The 22297-nt window shown below is 45.6% G+C and overlaps 1 protein-coding gene across 1 annotated transcript in view; it reads right to left on the bottom strand.

The window, feature by feature from the left end:
• LOC120961588 (serine-rich adhesin for platelets) overlaps positions 1 to 22297 on the bottom strand; it is an 83100-nt gene that overhangs the window by 35048 nt on the left and 25755 nt on the right. Inside the window, exon 2 of the mRNA XM_040385392.2 lies at positions 20441 to 20490. The gene's annotated coding sequence lies outside the window, so the exon portion shown is untranslated. The remainder of the gene's footprint in view (positions 1 to 20440; positions 20491 to 22297) is intronic.

Here is a 22297-nt window from a genome sequence, read left to right as displayed (position 1 = left end):
GCTGCAATGGGAGCTGCGGGGTTTGGCGTTTGCTTCCGCATCCTCTGGCCTTGCTTCACACACAATTCCGAGCGTTTAGTGCTTTCTGTTGAGACAGATGGACCAACGTAACCCAAGCAACACACACAAACAATCTTCCCGGATGTACACCTTTCTCCCTTATTTTAAACGCTTCAGTGTGCTTTCCTTCCAGGGGCTGAGAGCGGCCCTCCCCCCCTCCGGAAGCATCCGAAAATTCCCGTCGCCAGCGCAAAAGCACTTGAACTTCCCACAACAACAGCAACAACACAGCACAACCGGAAATCGATCGTTTTCTGGTGCGCTTCGGTGGCGCATGGAGAACATGGTCGCGGATCCGTGGTAAACCCTTCTGGAGCTCTCAACGACCACCATCAACACCTCCCCGCCTTAAAAAAAAGCAACAAGGGGTAGTGACCGACGGTGCCGGTCCATTAACTGCACGGTACATTAAGGTCTCTCGTAGCTTGAATTTTGATTTCAGGAACACACACTCACACAAGCCTGCTCGCGTCTCTCTCTATATATCTCTCTCTCTTTCTATCTCTCACTCTCTCTCTCTCGTTGTTGAATGGCCAAATATCGAGCAAACTCCAACCCAATAACCAACCCCTGGACAGGTGAAAATGTGTTTTTAAGTACCATCACCCCTGTCTCCTCTCTTCCCCTTTCCCCGTTTCCCACAACCGGTCAGCTAAATGGTCAATACGCGTGGGTGTAATAATTGCCAACCAATAACTGCACACACACACACACACACACACACACACACACACACACACACACACACACACACACAGACCATTCGCCCGTTTGTGCGAAATGAATAAGAGAGGGCGAAGAGATGCATTCGATTCACCTTTTCGATATCTTTCCCGTTTCGCTTTCTCCCTTCACCGGAAAAAAAGAGGATTTACCAGGGCGATGGTTTACAAGAGGGGGATGGGGCAGCAGGGGGGGATGGTCTACAAAACAACGACACAGCATTGGCAGAAGAACGGCAGCGGCCACTTGCCTGCAATCACATTTCATTCACGGCTATGAAGCGAAACGTCATTACCGCACTCTTTAGCTGTGGGTATTAGCGCACTTCTGTCAAAAAGAGAGGACGCCTTGGTAAGCAACAAACATGTGCGCTTTTGTTTGAACTGCCATTGCATATACTACGTGGGTTTGTCATGGATTTGGTGGACCATATTGGACTGGAAGAAAACCGGGCGACACTTTAACATTCCTAATCGTATTGAACCATTCACTGCAACACAGAAGAGTACAAGAACTGGAGAAAACAAAATTTTGAATTTTGTAATGACATAGAGACCCACAACAAACACGTAGGAAACATAATTGAATAACAACAATAACCAATCAATTGCTTATACCCAGGTAACAGAATTTGGCACAACAACCACTGTCGGCCAAGGGCCTGTCGGTTGTTCCACTAGTGTGGCTTGAGTTTCAGTGACTTAAGGCAAACGAAATCTCCAGCGGATGGATACGATTTGCCATCAAATTGAACACTTTTTGCATAACTCTTGTCCACATTTCCGTATAATTTTGGCTCGTGACAATGGGAAGAAGTTGATACTTTAAAAATCCTATTTCAGCTTGTCTTGTATTAGGCATTAGGTATTAGGCAGTCTTGTAGTGCAAAAACTCTAAATTTCCATTTCCACTTCAATCTCTGTTAAAGAATGGGACAATTTAGACAACCACATGCTTGATCTTGCAGAAGCTGGCGCATTTGCCATTGTACCTAGAATAGAACCATTAGAACACGTATAATATTTATTTATTTATTTGTTTATTTTTATTTTGCTACAAATATCTGCCTCAGAGGGCTAAATATAGGGAAACTTATAAACTAAAACTTAGAATTAATAATAACAAACAAATAACTTAAATCTAACCCGACAACGTATACTGGGCAACAAGCAATTAGTAACACAGACAACACAAGTAAGATGATAGAGCCAGGATAGCGAAACGAAAATGGAAGTCAAAGAACTGTAGAAAGTAGAAAGAATTGTTAACTAGCATCTTATTACTAAACAAGTTAACGGCTGTGAAAATGATGCAACATTTTCGTCACATTTTAAGGTGGAATTATATTGATCATCATCATATAAATCAACTTTTATGTTCAGTTAACACCGAAACTAAATCACCGCTCGCAAACGATTATCCTGCTTTTCCGTATCAAGCGTCAAACACTAAAATTACATCACATAGACGCTCGTTTGATTGCCTCAACTGACTTTCATTCCTACCCAAAGCTTCCCAGCTATGCAAAAAAAAAGAGATCACACCTCCTGATTCTAAATATGAAACCCATAAACCCAGAGAAAATACAGGGCAACATCCACCCAGGGGAGGGGAAACAGCAGTGAGCGGATTAATCTGCGATAAAATACCTACACCAACCATTTCGCGTGCTGCGTATTAACAAATCAACGCCGTCCGCAGCAGAAGAGAAGAATACGCAAACGCTCCGGACGCTCTTCTAAACGCACGGACGGTGTCAAAAAATCTGTCCTCCAAATATCCAACCCCAACGTCCCCAACATCTAAAGGCACACCGCACACGCATAGCGAAAGAATTTCAATGTCACCGAAACCATTAGCACAACCGAGCGTATCTCAGCATCCCCCAGCCAACGCTTATCAAATCGTAGCACACCATGGCTACGCAAACTCCTAACCAAAAGCAAAAAAAAGAAAGGGTTTCCTTCTTCTCCGTACACCGCCGCGGCACCAAACAAACCAAGATGCTGTTTATAGCGCCGCATCAGTTGACAGTTTTGGTTCCCTGCTTCCCACCACCACCTCTTATTAGCTAATAGAGAGCTTGCGGGGTAAGTGTTTCCGGTTCGTACAACAAGACAGACGCTACAAAGACAGATCGTGCAGGTTGTACCAGACGACCAAGGAGCGGAGGTCTTTTCTCGAACACCGGCTCTCTCTCTCTCTCTCTTTCTCTCTATGTCTTTCTTCCCGTTTGTGTCACTGACACGTGCTAATCGATCCGCCTTTATCCGCCGGGATGTCAGGCGTGTCAGTGCTTGTAATGCCCGACTAGCTAGCTAGGGGACTCGATGCCCATTTGCCGATTGCTCTAATTTATTTCCTGTGACAAATCGCGCGAATCCTCACCCTCCCCAACATCCTCCCCCACCGGATTGGGATGAATCTGTTTATGCTTCCGAAGATGAGCCAACAAAATTAGTGGTTGGGAGGGGATAAAATAAGATGAAAACGAGCATTTAAAGCGAGCAAATTGTTGATAAAAACGGAAACATTGTTCAGAATGGATCTAAAAACGTTGGACCCTTCTCGGTGGTGGTGGTAAGAGCTGCTGGTACATAGAAAAGGACGAAGCGTAAGATTTATTTACGCGCAGTTTCAAGGTTGAACATAAATTTAGACCATTTGAAACTTAACGGTAATAGAAACGACAAATACAACCAGTGAAATGCTGCCCCAACGAAAACAACATCATCGGTGTTGATGGTTCCGCTTTTGTCGTCGGCAAGCAAGTTTTTATCGTACAGAATTTGTAGAGTTTTGTCTTTTACAATTTACAATTTACAGTGCAACTTTTGCTAACTATTGCACATGAGCTCCAGAGATGAGCTACCAAGACATCAAGACATTGGATGGACATCAGACGGCTCTACATACGAGATTATGGCTGATGATTACGTGTTAGTGTACGTGGTGAAAACGAAGATATCAGTTCAACGAGCACTAAACTCTGTTCCGAAGATTTAAGGGAAGAAGCATTGAGGATCAACTATAGGATCAGATCAACTATAGGATCAACCAAAGCCCCAAAGGGTCCAACATCTCTTAAAATCGTCGGTTCTGTTGTACAACTTCATGTTTCTCGTGCCTTCAGCCACCGTACCTTGCCGGTGTTTCGAATCGAACATGGCTAACAAAACGTAAAGAGGTACACGACGACGTTCCACCAAACTTCACCACCACCAGCACCACCAGTAGTGCTAGAATTCGAACAAAAGTTGAATGCGCTCGGTGCCACGGTTGTGCGTTTTAATTTAATTAATCCACCGTCCTGCGAAACACACAGACACACACACAGACCGCGGAAGCGGAATGGGACGCGAACGCATAACCAAATTTTGGGCGTCGTTAAACATCGTCGCCCTTTTGCGTGCACCCTTTTACGTAGCATCTCTCCCTCTCTCGGGCCGAACAGAGGTGGACACACAAACTTGTAGGAATAGCGCACCGGGACCAACACCCGATGCGGACGTGCGACAAAACATGATAAAGCATTAGACATTGTGGCCACCGCGGTGGTGGCAAATAGGGCAGGAATGTCACAGGAGCGGCAGGCTGGGACCAATTAAGCCGCTCACACACACGTTGATTGAAAAGTTGAGAGAAACGATGATTTTCGGTGTAGGAAATTCGACAAAAGACCAAGTAAAAGGGCAAAGTAAGGTTTAAACGAAAAATTCAAGAAAAACAAACTCAAAATCACAAAACAGACAAATGTAAAACATGATCGAAATAAAATAAAAAGAAAACAGCAAAAGAAAATATGAAAACATTGAGAATTTATCAAAAAAAAACATTTAAACGTGTAACAAAGATAAAAAGAAAACAAATATTGATTAAAAGTTACGAAAAAGAAATGACAAATGATAGTAATTGGTGTCGAAAGATCAGAAACAGACCTAGTAAAGACGAAAAAAAGATAAAAAAGTATTTCAAATTTAAAAAAACATATTCATAAAGCTAAAAAAAAACTACATAACATCACCAAAATCAGAACAGAACGAAATGAAAGAATACAAATAAAACAGTGATGGAAAAGATGAAACAAAAAACTTAATTAAACAAAACCTTCTAAATCTGTAAAGCGCTCAAAAACAACGACTAGAAAGGAAACAAACACGCTCCCGATCACACAGGCAATGACAAAAGGTGACAAAAGAAGCAACGACACCGAGACATAGCCACGGTAGTACAACCCAGAGCAAGCAAACGCAAGTCAGTTGTGCTCGTTTTGCTCTTTCGCTTTCAATCTGTAACGCCTGCTATTGTGTATTGTGTGTGTTTGTTTGCGGACGCGCTCTCTCGGCTGCTGTGGTTGTTGTTGATTTTCCTTGCTAGATTGTGGCCGGCTTGTGGTGGGGCTACAGACAACACCTCCATGTATCAGTTTGCCTTCTTCTTCTTCCCCCTCTGTGTGCCTCTTTCCCGCGTCGTCGTCGTCTTCGTTTTGGCTGCAACTAGACCGACTAGAAACAGCGCTTTGCTTCTTTGTTTTCGTTTCGGTTTGTTTGTTGTTATTTATACATTTGTTCTCAATACTTAAAAATAGCAACGCCGCTAATTCCATCGACGCTTCGCTATCGTACCGTCGTGTACCGTTTGTCGTTTGGTGTTAAAGTGTATGTGTCTGTCGGTACATACCCTCCTCCCCTTCACTTAAGCCTCTCTTTGGTTTGATCACCTCACAAGGGGAGGGGGGGGGGGGAATAGTACGCGATCCTCTGCGCTTTCGGTTTAATCGCTCATGACACAACAGCGTCTCCCCAACGCGATCCCCCATCACGACCAACGCCACCCATCCCATCGTCCTTGGCTGTGTGGTGGTGGTGTGACGCTTTGCCACCGGTGCGACACGCGCAATCGCTCGACCCGACCCCCCTTCGTCGGCTGCTTTTCACCGCGGAAAAGTGGCGTTGTCCGCTGCGCTGCTGCGTTTGAAACGGCCACGGCGCAAAGAGGAGATGTCGTCGACGTACATGGCGGCGGCCGCGCATCGTGCGCTTCGACAGTGTGCGGCGTCGTCGTTGTCGAGGCATTTTTTCTTCTTCTTCTTCTTCTTCTTCGCTTGTTCTCATCGAACGCAGTAGGTTCGGGGTCCGGTCAAGTAAGATGTCAAGCATTTCTCTTTTTTTTCTCTTTCTAATTGGTGGTTGGGGATTTTTCTTTTTTGGCAAATGAGTGTCACCACCAAGGTAGGCGCTGCTGTAGCAGTCGAGTAGGAAATACCTTGGCTGAATGAGCGATGAGGGATGACGGAGAGAAAGACAGAGACAGAGAGAGAGAGAGAGAGAGAGAGAGAGAGACAGAGAGCGAGAAAGTAAAGTAAACGAAATCAACGGCAGAAGGACAAACGAACGCGAGTTTTATCGCTCGATTTTAAGCCTAATAAATTACCTAATGCATTCATTTTTATTTATCTTCGTCCCTCTTTTAGCTACATAACTCCCACCGGCGTTAAACGGTTTACTACATGGCGTGGCAATTTTTGTTGTTGTTGTCTGGCCTTATTCTTTTGGCGTCCGATACTGATAAACCAGCGGCAATGGGTTGGTTGGGGACGGTAAGGGGGGCAAAGATGACAGATATGCCCTTTTTGTCAATCGTCTGCCGGGGCGGGCGGCTTCATCGAAGGACAAACTGAAGCCACAGAGCGCACAGAGCGTCCACTTATCGACAGCACAGGGACAAAAGAGTGTATGGCGCAGCTAGAGTGCAGTTTGTAAACATGTTTGGGACGTAGAGTGGGGCACTATTTTGTTGTCCCTTCCCCGTGTGCAACAAAGTTGATCGATGGTAGGGTGACATCTTTAGAACGGGGTAAGCATTTTGTGGCTATGTCCAAGAGAGAGAGAATGTCGAAACGAAATTGCGTTGAAGACTGGCACGAGTCAACACGATATGAACACAGATGCCAGATGGTAAAGTATTAATCATAGTGTAGATCTACATTCACAACATCATAAGACAGATCATGCACCCAAGATCATGCACAGATGAAAGCTCATAAACAGCGACAAGACTTTCCTGCATCTCTTAACAGTTTCTCTTAATATCCCTTAATAACAATATTACATTTAAAATAGTTGGAGTGAGTGTTAGAGTTTCTACATTGTAAAGGCGTGATCCTCCTATTGGAATGATCCTCCGTCCAACGTAAATAACGTCACTATCATCACGCATTATAATTCCTCCGCCATGATGATTGTCCAAGCGTTCCACTAGCTGCAAGAACGGGCCGGACGGGCTTTGTGTTTCCTTGCACTACGCTACAAAGTAGCCACAACCGCCATCGCAAACAAACACCAACGACCCACACGCTAAATCATGGCGTCCTTTCCTATACGCCCCACTTGGATTCGACCGAACACATCTTGTGTACACACACCCACACTCCCAAAGGCAAAGTAAACCTCGCCATAGTACGCCGCGGCAGCAGCTCCTGCGCAACAGCATCATGGTGTGTCGTAGCCGTTTCGCTATGCGGTGAAAAGAGTAGGCATGCGAGAACAGCAGAGTGTGAGAGAGAGAGAGAGAGTGAGTGAGAGTAACTCACCACTTGTTGCTTGGTGGTTGGGTTGGGTTCTCCGTTTGCCGTGGTGACGGTTTCGACGGGACGCCGCCCCGCGGGGTTCCGTTTGATAATACATCTCCGTTGTTTACACAACCGTTGCACCCACCCCCCCACCCCCCTCGGGTGACCCAAGACCACCCTCCCAAACTTGTCATATTTCCGCCGCTGTCCATGCTTTGTGGCGATCGCGATCAAACGGAACGATCGCTTCAGAATCGTAACAGACAACGGCATCCATCGAACGAAACAATCGCCAAAGATTGAACGAGTACATACGCTTACACGCTTTGTGTTGGTACAACAAACGTCTCACACCGCTGTTCTCGCTGTTGGAGGGGGGGGGTGCAACTGTTTTTAAAAATAATCTCTCACTATCTCTATCTCGCGGGCCTCCTGAGATGCCTTTTTTGGTCGCGGCGGAGGTCGATAAACGTAGCAAATGATTGGATTGAGCGGCATCCGCAGCGGAACATGTTGAAGCATTAGTTGCTTTCTCCAAATCTAATTATCCTCTAAATCAATTACCTTAAAATGTCTTTATTGGAGAGAGAGAGAGAGAGAGAGAGAGAGAGAGAGAGAGAGAGAGAGAGAGAGAGAGAGATAGTAGAAAAAACAGTTAATGCAACATCACACTTTCAAGCCCGGAAGGCATCTGTCAAACGCAAATCAAATGCTGATTGAAAAATCCAAAAAAAAAGTGACCATTTCCTCGGCAGGGGGAGAAAAAACACACTCACACAAATGAGGCCACCCTGTGCTTCCCAAAATGTGACTTTAAGTCAAGAAATGTCCTGGACGTGCTGTGTATCTAGCTAGCCCGACACCAGTTCGAGTTGCAGATCGCGGCCCGCACGGCTGGCTGATTGACAGGCCCCGAGACGATGACGACCGAAATGACCAAGGAGGCAATAACAACAACTACGACAAAACTGAAGGATAAAGATGCTACGGCACTTTCCGTAAGCCAGACAGCGGGCAACACCCATCAATCGACAGCGAGCGTCACGACGAAAGATGTGTCGTGCGCGGAAAGGACCGTTGTCCGAGTAGGGGCCTGACCCCCCTTTTCTCGTTACGTACTAGCAGTGAGACAGAGAGAAGAAGAAAAAGAGAGAAAGAGAGAGAGAGAGAACCTTAATGATTAGATGGGAGCCCCAGGATGGCCTACATTTGACCAGGAACGCTACACGATTCGTGGTTATGTTATGTGCTTCAGATTTGTGTTTCGTCGTTCATTTTTCCAACGATTTTTCCTGTGACACACAACAGGGCAGGTAGTAGGTAGGAGGGGATGCAAGGCGAGGTATACACCTCGAGTGCATTTCTTGAGCAATTAACTTCGGTCGCTAACGAAGTGTGACTCGGTCCCGCTCCCTGGGGGATGATTGCATCGTCCGTTCGAGCCGATACAACCGAGAGTGCGAGAGTTAAGAGTCGCTGCTCTTGCTGACGATGCTGTGCCGACGCCCGTAGGCATCCAGTAGTAGGTGACATGGGGTGACATTTCTTTCTTCACGAAGAAAAGGGAGAAATGCAAAGACAAATGTACTCAAGGTGGTAAAAAGGATGGTCTACAGCAGCTTTTGGGTCTTGGTAAAAGGTCTTGGTAGATGCATTATCTACCTTTTTCTTCGCATTTGTTTAATCATATAAGCTGTTGAATCATATATAAGCTTAGATGGGATAAGTAAATTAATGCTAAACAGTTCATATATTTGGAACGCATAATTTCTTCGTTAGGTTAACACTTTTAGAGATTTTAGTATAATTTGTTGAGGAAAAATCCATACAAATCCATTCAATTTGAGATTTATTGAACAAAAATTCGTATATTCATGGCTGAAAGGTTTAAAATATATTAAAATGCTATTTTTATATGACCAAAGAAGCATTACAACGCATTAATTAACAAAACTAATTGTTTCTAAATATATTTCCTTAATTAGTAAATTAGGGAGCTGAATACAAGTTCGGAATAATCAAACATCTGGTGTATTCAATCTTTTTATCTGAAAAACCCCAAATTCTTAAAGCTTTTAAATACTTTCCACAATCGATCAATCTTTTTTCCAATTTCGCGCACTATTAACTTTACCATCATCATAAGAAAAACCCCCGCCGGCCCTTCTCATTAGCATCATTTAGCCGGTTTAGAATCCTTCAACGATTGCAACCTCCACCCTTCCCTCTACCAAGCACCTAACCTTCGCATCATCATCACTAGCAACGTCACACAGCGAAACACGGCGCGTCCCTGAGTTTGCGTTGTGTCATCTGCTTCTGCCGCCCAACATTGACGGTCGTGATTTTGGGACATCGAAACACACCCGCACACACACACACACACTCACAGTAAAGACAGCGCTTCTCGCGGCGGATGTGTCTTTCCATCGTCAACGCCAAACCAACCGACGCTAATCCATCCAAACCGGGCGATTAGCGTCTTTGTCGCCGTCGTCTAGCGCGACGCAACCCGCAACACCGGCTGCAATGTTTTGTTTGTTCCGTTTGTTGTGCGGAACACTGGCCGTGGGTATCGACGTGGCCGAGTATGTAGAGCTGTGTGTTGCGGGCAAGATAAAAACAGAAGCGGAACAAGGTTAGACAACAGAACCGGGAGCGCTAGCGGGTTGACGGAAATAAGCGAGCAGCAGTTTATCGGACATCGGGTTGCATAATGCGAAGAAATTTCATCACACACACACATACCAGTTGTACCTTTTAAATCAATGCAAGGTTTACTCGTCCACGGTGCCGATCGTTTCGACCATCCGATCGTTCACCACCAACCAGGCGCCTCCATCGTGTGTGTATCCGCCACTGTGCCACTGTGACTTTTTTGTTTGCTCTTTTATCCGAAACAAATTAAACACAGTGAGAGCGCCAGGGGGGAAGAAAAAACGAACTACTACAACGAAAAAGGCCATCATTTTATCGTCTTTTAATCCTCCCAGCTGTCGGTGCAATCGCATACTAATCGCCTTACGATCGTGATCGTATTTTAAAGGATTGTCAAAATACGTTTCCTACTCAAACGACACACGCTGTATGCTGTGTGTGTGTTTTAAATTCTTTTCCCGGTTTTCAACAGTTCCCCAATTTCGAACAATCTTTCTTCGGGAAGCGAATGGTCACCACAGCCCTTCGCTGCCGCTGCAGACCCGAGCAAGGGACGCATCAGGGAAGGAAGCTTGTTCCGGGCGCACTGAGCGTCGCCCGGGCGCTCGAACGACCCAGACAAACAATAATTTACCCCCGTACTGCCCCATACCGCCGACTGCTCTTTTTTTGGGGTCGTAAATTATTGGCCTCACTGCTGTTTCCCAAGAGACACATAATAATTAAAAAAAAAACAAGTTCCTTCCGCCCATGAAATGCACTTTGATGCCACTGAGCTGCAGTTTTGGGACACTGACACAAACTCCAAGCAAAAGAGAAAACACGGATGGGAAGCGTGTTTGCAAACGTAAAAGATTATTTAAACTACTGGACAGTAAAAAGAATTATCCACACAAACCAGTGACCGAAGCGCACCGCAATCGAAGCCAAGAGGACAGTCATAACCAGCCAAGTACAACCCTCAACAAGAACACAGTTGAGTGCATAATTACGGACAGGATAGGTGATATCCTGAGAGCTGAAGGGTCATAAAGCTTACGAAAAACCTTCAAATTATCCGCACACACCACAGACCAGGCGTGCATCTTAACGTTTGTAATCGTTGCCGTTTGTCCCTTCGGTCAGTCAACCAGCCCCTGTGGAAAGTGTTTGCAGCTGCAGAGGACAGCCATCGCTCGCTTTCGTCGCCTTCCTTTCTTTGGCGTCTTTGGCCACCGCTTGATATTCTCACGGGCAAAATCCGACAACGACGACGACGGTGGCGACTTGTTGCCGTCCTTGCTGCTGCTGTCGGCTGCCGGGTAATTCATTGCCACCGGTGCGCCGGCGTTGTCGGCGGTGCAGTTTTGCACTAACCGGAGTGAACCGGGGAGCGCCGTGTTTGTGCGTTGGTTTTACGCCGATTGTTTCTGTTTTGCAGCGGTTCAGTAGATCACGGTCTTTGCTTTTGTGGCTGTTTTTGGAGAGATGATTCATGGGAGAGAGGCTGCGCTGCTGCTTGGCGTGGGCGTATGACTAATATGCAGTAATGCTAGTTTAGTGAAGCGACGCGGTTTGTTTGAATAGCAATGAATAAAGGATTATTGAGGAGACGTGCAGAAATAAATTAACATTAACGTTAGAATGAAAAAGGTTGAACAAAAAACATGTTTATTTCATTCCAGAAGCATTTAATCGAATGAAGCATTTTCGTACGTTTAACCATGCGTAATATATTTTGTGTAGGATAAATTTCGTAAAATATACTCCGAACATTTATGTTTTGAGCCTATGAAAACACAAAATTTAAAGATAATAGTTTTGTTAGAAAACGAAGCGGAAAATAATTAAGTGCCGAACACGTTAAAGGTTTTTTGTTATACTTTAGCTGTTGCCAAAAAATTAGTCTGTTTATTCCGCCGGTTCGTTTACGATAATGCCAGAATTTGTCTTTCGAGACCGTTTTATCGTTTTTCACCTAGCTTTTTCTCCCTTTTTTCCTATCTCTTTTTCTCCTAAACAATTCCTAACGCTAATGTCGACAGGTCGTTGGATCCCTTCTTTCATGCTGTTGTAAGGTTCCAACAAGTTTATATGCATTTGTGTGAGTCATAAATATAAAAGATTCCATGTACTACATCAACAGAGTTAAAAAATGCATCAAAATAAAATACCAAACCAAATATGTCATCAGTAAATCATACAAAACAGAATAAAATTAAAATTTTTTCTGTTGCAATAGCAACACACACACACATTAACCCATTCCACCACAGCACCTAGGCGAACATACATAAACAATCAAGCAACAATCAAACAAAGGCTTGTTATTACAAAATCCGTAGACGGCGTGCTATTTTTGAGCCAATCCATCGTACCAGCATCATCACCATCATCACCAATTTCCCTGCCACTGCTCCGTGCGCCGTGTTTAATTTTCCAGCCAGCTCGAAGCTCATAAAATTGTGTCCATCAAACACCGCGGGGCCACACATCAACACGCTAATTCTTGCACACAGAGAGAGAAAAAACGAATGTAAGAATTACCATAAACAACTGTGCGCCTGCCGTGCGAGTGCTGGGTGGTTGCAATGCGTGATCATAAAGTATATTTAACCCAAATCTGGGCGTCGGAAGAGTAGACATTCGCGTCACCGTAATTGCACGCGGCAAGATTGGCCGTCGGCGAGAAAAAAAAAACAAATTCATCCAAAAAGAGAAAAATGTTCAAAAAGGAAGAATACGTTGACCAAACGACAGCGACCACCATTAGGTACAGTCAATCGTGCGGAAGATCAACCACAGCAAACACACACAGATCTGGAACAAACCACTAAAACGAGCGAACGGTGGTGTGTGGGAGCAGAATGAGATTAAAATGGAAATCTTAAAATTTGTGCACCATACTGGCGCGGACCAGCCGTCCTGTGCCGTCGCTGGTGTCGTGCTGTAAACCAAATCGCACATCGGAAAGTGCACTAGATGCACATGCCATTTGCGCCGCGGTTTCATTTTGTAGCTTACAACCCTTTTGCACCATCCATGAGCGATGGATGTCGAACCGACGGTGGACCACCAGGGCGCACATAGGAGCTCTTCCCGTATTATTCGCACACAGATTGATCCGATCCAAGCGGTTGTTTGCTAAATCTGCTACCGGGCAATAAAATCCGTGTCTGCACGCGGTGTGTGGCCACTGTGAATGGGCAGCATTGTTTGTGATCGAAACCACCCATGACGTTAATGGCTAGATCATGTATGTAGCCCTGTGGGTTCGCACGGGATCGTTTCCGGTACTCGCTATGAGCTTATTTGCGGTCCTTTAGACTTTCGTATGTATCCAACTAAATTATGTGAGCAATAATTGGTGTGACTTTTTGAAACTAAAGAAAATCTACTTTTGAATTAAATAATAAAAATAAGGATCAAAAACATGCATAAACAGAATCTCGAAAAGAAAGATAGCGAAGAGAAACAGTAATAATAGTAATAACATAACATTCGTTGTCGGCCAAGGCTTGCCTAAAGAACTAGTAGGGTTTTGCTTTCAGTGACTTATTGATTATCCATAGCTGGATAATTAGTCCTGGATATAAGGGAACGGTCCATTCGGGGCTTGAACGCACGATGGACATTTTTAAAGTCCCACAAGACCGGCCAACAAATAATCATAATATAAATAAAAATAATAATAATAATAATAATAATAATAATAATAATAATAATAATAATAATAATAATAATAATAATAATAATAATAATAATAATAATAATAATAATAATAATAATAATAATAATAATAATAATAATAAAAATAATAATAATAATAATAATAATAATAATAATAATAATAATAATAATAATAATAATAATAATAATAATAATAATAATAATAATAGCAATTCACTCGGAACTAAAACATAATCAGCGGTCGTTACGTCCCTCGAGATGACCAAACGACTCCTTTTTGCTCTCAATCGGCTGTGCACAAATCATTGTGACACACCCACGGTACGTCCTTGTAACATGCCATACAGACCATGCTTCACAATATCAAACTCTCTCTCTCTTGGGGCGGGCCCGGCGGCATGTCTGTCTTAATTTTGCTCCTCTCCTTTAAACAACGACAACAAAAAAGTCCAGCGCTACACCTTTAAGTCGGCGATGAACCCGCATCGAGAGCGGGGTTGTTTTGATTTTCCTAGTTGCAGTTAATTTCCTAACACATCCAGCAAAAGAACGAAGCAACAACAACAAAAAAACCCAAAAATCCGACCCTAAACCGACGCACCGTCGAATGCCAAACATGTCGATGTCGCCCCCACGCCTGTGTTAGATTACGCGCGCGTGCAGGGGATGTGTGAGAGAAGGCGGCAAAAGACAAGCCACAAGCTGCCCGAAAGCAAGCTAGGCGAGTGCGAAGAATAGACCAAAACCATCAAACCATCCACACACACAAAAAACGATACCTTGTGGTACAAACACACATTATCGCCCACGGAACGCAGTCAGAGCCAGCAGCGCCATCCGCGGGGCGTATGTCAGCGACCAAATCACGTGCCTGTGGGGCGCGAGTTTTTGAACGATTTCTGGTTAATGATTGTTCTGCCTGTGGACGCCATATTCCGGGCGACGATGCACCCGTCCGCGCTCTCGGTGGGAGGTGTTTTTTTTTTTTTTTTGTTGGGAAGTTTAAGCGTATTTCGTTACCGTTGCCTAAACGCACCCACCCATTTACTGTGGCAAGGCCATTAATCATGGGCTGAAAAATAACACAACTTATGCAGAGAGCGGGAGCGGGAGGGTTGCAATCATGAGGACCCCATGGGCCGATGGGCATACGGCGTTTGTGGGAAAAAGTATGCTGCTGACGTCCCCCACTTCCATTTCGCCGGGGTTAATCCAAGGCATTTTTTGTTTTGTTTTTGGGAATAAACTATCAACAACACTTATGAGTAATAGCTTAATTTAAAACAAAAACGGACTCCGTCACTTCCACCGCCTACATCCTCATGTATGACGTCATGTCAGTGTGTGTGTGTGTGTGTGTGTGTTTATGTGCCGCCAGACCAAACGGCAGACTTTTCGTAAACATCGCTTCAAAGCTACAAAAGGCGGGTGCGCCATACGGTTGCAAACGGTCGGCCGTCGCTCTGTATGCTGCTGCACGTGTTTTCTGCTGCACGACCACGGATGCTGGCGCTGCATTCTTAGTGCCATTCGGAGTGCGCGGATTCGCGAACGATAATAAACAACCAACCTTACGCATCAACGCGTCTCCAGCATCAATCGCACACACACCCGCCGCATTTGGGGAAAGAATCATCCCGTAGCACGCAGTGTTTCGCTCATGATTCGCCATTCACCACGCCGCTGCACAGCCTACTGCGCCGCGCGCAATGTTTTATTTTCGTTCCTGCCAAGCGGTAAATAAACAATCGCACCCACCCCCCACACCGGTCGGTCGTCACACAGCGAGAGGGTGGAAAAATGATCCAGCAAAAACGCGACGCCGCGAATGGAAAACCCACGCGAACGGTCAAGAAAAGCCCGGTGTGTGGGGCGAGCCGGGGAAAATTGGGCCAGCGAATGTGCTGTGGTCGCAACAACGCATTCGATCGCAAGAACATGGGACGATCGCGACGAGATGACAAATAATTAACTCCCTCTGTCACAGCCTGACGATCTCCTTTCTGGAGATGGAAGTGGAAAAGAATCTGCCCCGTGCGGCCGGGCTAATGAAGAGAAGAGATGCGCACTCCCGCGCGCGAGCTGCGTATGCAGCAGACAGGTTTTCGCCCCATCGTCATCTTCATCGTCCTCCGGGGGAGGATTCACCCACGGCCTTACACACACACACACACGGTGTGCATTTAGAGGCTAATGGAATTATAATTCACCGCCCGGAGCTGGAGCGCGGAACAGGCGGCTCGTGTCAGCACGATCGTAAATTTCTGCACGCAAACGATGATCGCGCGCGGCCGTGTTCTTAAGCCATGCCACCGTAACAACAAAAAAAAACCGCCCGTACAGACCCGTACAACACACAGTGTGGATGCTTTAGTCCTCGCATCACACTCTCCCTCCCCGTTCGGGCACCGTCTGCCACATCTTCGCCACGGTGGATGTGGATGCAGTACCAGACGCCTTTTTCCACCCGCGCGAACGCAAGATGACGCATCGAACGCGAACGCCGCGCGCGCGCAGACAGTGAAGGCGTGGGGAGAGAGGGGCGCACAAAAAACCGCGACGCTGGCGCTAATTTTAACCGAGCGCCTGAATAGAGTACGGACGGGGACGCGTCTGACAAATGGTCAACATACGCCCGTACAGTGCGGGCCGTTTTTGTTTTTTTTAATGCACTTTTTTGGGTTGTCTGTCTACCATTCCCGGTGGACGACGCTGTCTCGCGTTATCCTTGCAACACGCGGTTGACAGCCATCTGCTTACTTTGTAGCGCAGGTTCGGCGCAGTACCAAATAACTGAGCGCTACACTGAGCACAGTGCATACGGGGGACAGCTTTCTAGAGATAAGGTAGTCTTGGCGTCTGAATATATGTTTTAAAGGGTAGATCTTTCCGCGAAATAATTCCTTTGGTAATATCTGTGTGGCTATCGTTCAATTCGCTCATGTTGCTAATCGCCAAGGAAAGAATTAATAACATTATTTTTGAAGATCATGCACTAACAGGTTGGCTGATAAGTCCCCGGTCTAACAAAGAAAAACACATTTTTTTTTGTCAAAATTCGTTTTTATTATTCAACATAGTTCCCTTCAAGAGCGATACAACGATTATAACGACCTTCCAATTTTTTGATACCATTTTGGTAGTACTCCTTCGGGTTTGCCTCAAAATAGGCCTCAGTTTCGGCGACCACCTCTTCATTGCAGCCAAATGTTTTCCCTGCGAGCATCCTTTTGAGGTCTGAGAACAAGAAAAAGTCGCTGGGGGCCAGATCTGGAGAATACGGTGGGTAGGGAAGCAATTCGAAGCCCAATTCATGAATTTTTTCCATCGTTCTCAATGACTTGTGGCACGGTGCGTTGTCTTGGTGGACAAAAAGTTAACAAAAGTTGCTTGACAAAAGACGCTCTGTCTCACAAACTAATGGACATACAGACGTCAAATTTTGACACGAATCATTTGAAGGTTGGTACTATATAAAAAAAATATGCATTTAATACTAACGGCGCCATCTATGTGTCAGACCGGGGACTTATCAGCCAACCTGTTAGATGACGCTTTAAAATTCTTTGGAACTAAAATAAACTTTGATTGTACTGTTCAAACGATCCAACAAAATAAGAAAGTTCGTTTTTGACCCAGTTTCCTGTAGGAATTGTCAGTAATGAACAGATTTTAGTGCATATTGTGAACAACTCAAATTTAATTACATGAAGGAATAAAGAATGAGAACTATGGTTTAGAAATATAAATTAACACAATGTATGATCCAAAACCAATAAAACCAACGATCTTTTAGTTTTTATTAATAGCTGTAAGTCATCCGATCCTTTGTCTCATTGCGTAAAATATCTATTCTTTAGCAAAACTCAACATTGTGAAATTAGCCCCCGGTATTGTGCAATCGATCATCCTCTCTTTGCGCTTCAATTGACGCAATCGTCTAGACCAAAACAAAGCCATCAACGATCTAACCTTTTCGAATTGAGCTGCTGATGATTTCACCCAAAATTTCTACGAATTCTTCAAATCAAAGTAGGTCACAACCGGTGCATCCATACCGTGCACGAAGAAAGTTGATTTTAACGATCACTTTAGAATTTAATGATCCTGTGTGCGCAAATGTCCGCACAGCAGCCCTACTCTCTCTCTCTCTCTCTCTGTTTCTTTCTCTCATAATGCGTATCGACGTCCGGTAATAATGTGTCAATAAAACAAACAATTCGCCGGTTGCAATCCCCCCATCACAAGACTGTTGTTATGGTTTCTTTTCGTTTACATTTGTGCCTTCCGTTACCTTCTGCTGCACAGCTGAGAGATCGTGTCATCGTGGCTTGACACACAGAGAGAGTGAGACATAATGATCATGAGTTCGTGGATTAAACTTGCACTCTGCTCGTGTTGGTGGGGGAGGGAAGGTTAATTTTCATCTACTGAGATTCCCGGGCTCAGTCCCAATCGCTAGATCTTGGAGGTGACGATGACGCTGCCACCTAAATCGTGCGCATCGTGCGCCATTTTACACCTCCCGCGGAAAGAGCAGCGCCGTGAGCGGCTAGCTTTGCTCCTGACAACGGGGCGGAGGTGATCCGCCGCTCGGAGGAAGAGTTCTCGTAACGGGCCATAAATTTTCCAAACACCCGAAACCCCGTTCATCCAAAATCCAGCCCCAGCAAAACAGCAGCGAACGAAGCGAAAAAAGAACAACAACAAACGAGCAACAGATCTAAACGAACTCCCTTTGAAGCGGTGCAGCTCCCGAACAGACACTAATATGCAACCTGGCATGCCCAAAACTGTGGGCCGAAGCATCGCTTATGCTGCTGCCAGGGAATACGAAACAACCACTCTATTCACACCTTATGGTACTTGGTTTTTCCCTCACGAAACTGTGACGAAACGAAGGGCATTTCACTCTAATTAATACACATTCGACCGCCGATCGTCGCACAACCCTACCGGGCACCGTCGTGCACATCTTTTCGGTTTCTAGAGGATGAAAACTTAATGATGGTGTTCAAATGCCGGTCCTTCTGATTGCCCTCGCGTTCAACTGCAACCATCACCATCACCAGCACCATCTCTGGGCGGTAACGCGATGAAAGAAGCCTCATTGGGTCATTACTATTTCGAGCAATTCCGCACACCCAATCGGACGCTAATGGATGGGTTTGGAGGGGGGGGGGGGGAGAATGGGAAGACGGCGAAGTTGCGTTGTCCCATGTTTTATGATGTTTTATTTTTTGCCATCGTAAATCTTTGCCCCCCTCCCCCCCGAACAAACTGCTTCTTCGTCCTCTGGTATGGTAAGAAGGCGATCGGCCAATCCCATGCCAAGGGACGCTCTTTCTGAGTGGGAAATTAAGTTGTGTTTTTTTTGTATTTAGTTATTTGCTTTTCTTTGATTTTATTATTTCATTTAGATGTTTCGTTGCTCGTCTCCTGAGAGGGATCGTGTCATACTCTGGACAAGTTTTACTATTATTTTGAATTTGTTTTAAAAGCAAAAAGGGATTCATTACGGCCAGACACAACAGATTCGATTTAAAGATCAACAGTTGTTACCACCTATTATTAGGAGTTATTATAATAAAAAAGGGTATTACTAAGCATTTTTTTTTTAATTTTTACCATTAATAACAATTCTGTGTAGGACCAATCATACAGCCTACGTAATAATCGCTTCAAAAGAATTCGATACCTCTTACCACTAAATGTTGATAAGTACACGTGATTTATGTACATTATATTACTCCTTATCTATTTGTTCTTAAAAAAAAAAACGTTAATTACTTGAGCGCAGTTAAGGATGCTCATAAAACACACACTTTGTTGTCCTAATTTTACGTAGTCCAATGACCAATTGATTTGAGCACCATTAAGGCGTAACTTCACCCAACAATGCAGCACCACACGCCCGAAATGCAATTAAACTGTCCCGCGCGCCCAAAGTAAGGTGATCCTGTTGTTTTGACGATCATAAACGGTCACTTAAACCATGACAGTTGTATTTCAATCCACCCCCTTGTGAGCGGTTTTTGAGTAGCACTTGGCGCACGACGGCTGACGTTTTTAAAAACCCGTGCCTGATGCACACTTCATCGAAAAAACAAACAAACAAACAAACAAAATGTTCCACCGGAGGGAGGAAAACTGAACGCAAAGATATATCTCTCACCACCTCCGCTGGGGTCAGACCAGCCCAGGCCCAACAGGCGGGAAAAACAGAGTCTGTTTTCGTTTAACAAGCGCACCCCGTGTGTTCAAGCGCACCGGACAGGACGGAATGTTTTGACAGGCGCCTTTAAGACACGCGTCTTACGAACCCGTAAGAACCGGTGACGGTTTGGTTGCACTTGTGTCTTGCTGCTGCTGCTGCTGCTGCTGCCGCCGGTGCAAAAACGTGTGTTTGCAACGCATTGCAACCAGTGGATTGGACGCGATAAATAATAATGCGCACAGATCTTCCATCTAGTACTCACTGCTCGAGACTGTCGTTTTGGGGGGAGGATTTTAACCACAGCCGTGTAAAACAACCAGCCCAGACAGACAGACAGATCAAACCTAAAGTGTCCCCATACACGGTCACGTTCCACACACTTGTACCGTACAATGCAGCCGTGTAAAAACAATCGGTAAATCATTATCTCTGTGACGGGGTTTTTTTTCGGCAAACATACGCTAATTGTAATCCCCTCACAAGCGGATCGTGCCCGACTTCACAACAAACATCATCATCGTCTGCCGTCGCCGTCCACCTACCTGCAGCTGATTTATGGGTGAAATTTTCGTCGACTCTCACGAACTGGAACCTAGACGGAAAGAAAGAAAGAAAGAAAGAAAAGCACGGGTTAAAAATATAGAGCAACATCAACAACAAGAGCAACAACCAAAAAAATACTAAAAACTCGTCGAGCATCGGTAACGTTTGCATCTGCTTAAAATCCGCTCCTGCACCTCCACCAGCTAACGACCGATAATAGCGGGCGAGACGCAAGTGTGCGATCCATCATGTTTTAAAAATATTGCTCTCCTTCTGGCTCTGTGGCCCGCCGCATCGATCCCAGGACTCACTTGCTGGGAGGTCTCGGTCTGCAGGTCAGCAGGGCTGTGCGGCTGGGATGTAACGTAATCCTAATGCACCTGGACAGAGTCCAAAAAGAAGCGGTGAGTGAATCACGCGCGCGCACACAACACACAACGACGACCTGCAGGAATGCATAACAGGGTACGACGAGCAGCCGTCTCTCGTCACGCGCCGATTGCCCTTAGCCGAAACGCTTCCGGGAGAGACGACCCCGAGAGCGGGGGGGGGGGGGGACAGGGGGGGGGGTGCGAATAGCTTTAGCGAGCGGGATGATTTTGGGCATATTTTGGGACACCCAACACTCGAAAACAACAACAACCCGTGTGATTCGAGCAGACGACGAACTGTGCTCGGAACAAAGTTGTCAAGAACGCATGTCAAGCGGCCGAAGGACGCGCAAAGAGACGCGTTTATCGGTGAGTAATCTTTGTCAGGCGAGTTGGTCAAATTACCTCATACCTTGAACGATTCGAGAGGCGCAGTAAGTGGAAACGGTGACGCTGTCGCAAACGCGCAGCACACTAAAACGATCTGGTAATCGAGTACATCCGAGCATCGTATCGCCATGGTAACGGCGCAAAGGAAGGCGCTTCTTCGCTGTCACTCCCGTACAGGGCAACGTATGCTTCGTGCGGATACTTTGTCGCCGGGCAAATGTAACCCTTGAGTGACGCAGTCTCATTGATTTAGGCTCTTACAGTGCTGTGCAAAGTAAACTATCGTTTAAGGGTCTACACTACTGGCTTCGGCTAGAACTATAAACAAATCCCTTACGCTACCCATCAGTTGAATTCCTGATTAACTTCTTCAAGGGTTGACTTGGGTGTATGTGTGTGTGGCTGCCCGTACACGATCGGTACACGACCAAAAGGCCAGCGACCCAACACTCCATCTTGCGCATCCATCCCGCAGCGGATAATTATAGCCGAGACAAACGAACGCGAGCGCCACACCGTGACGCGTTCGATATACGGATGGACTTCCTTGACGCTTCCTAGAATGCTTTCTGAACCAGTTTCTGAACGAGAAAAAAAGGAAACCAAGGTTCGGGTTATTTGGGCCCTTTCTGGCCTCTTCTTTACTCATTCTCTGCAGACAACTCCTGATGCTATTTGTTGGCATTTTTGGAGTGTAGAGCCCTGCCTCCGAATCGGTTATTGAGGGTAGAAGATATTGCCTCACATTTCCTGAGTGTCGCTCTAGTTCATTGAACGATGTGCAAGGCGTCGCCTCATGTGTATTGTGTCTTGACGACGAAAGGATAGAATTAATTTCGGGAAAAGTTGGAATAGCTCAGTACGCGTTTACTCCCCAGCAAGACTCCGTGTGTTAATGTACCGATCAGCAAACACGTGTCACATTACTGTGGCACTTCAAAACCGACGGAGCTCGATCGAAAGTGCAAAATTCTGACGCGCCCTTTGATCGCTGCCATACCACCCGAGTGCCACATTCCGCGAGCACGCCGACACCCTGCCCGAACTATGCGCACCGTCCGATGCACCGTCCGCGCGTCAACATCAACACAGCCT

This window comes from Anopheles coluzzii, chromosome 2 (genome assembly GCF_943734685.1).
Source record: "Anopheles coluzzii chromosome 2, AcolN3, whole genome shotgun sequence".
Lineage (NCBI taxonomy): Eukaryota > Metazoa > Arthropoda > Insecta > Diptera > Culicidae > Anopheles > Anopheles coluzzii.
Note: the sequence above shows the minus strand (reverse complement) of the source record. Positions and strands in the feature narration are given on the sequence as shown.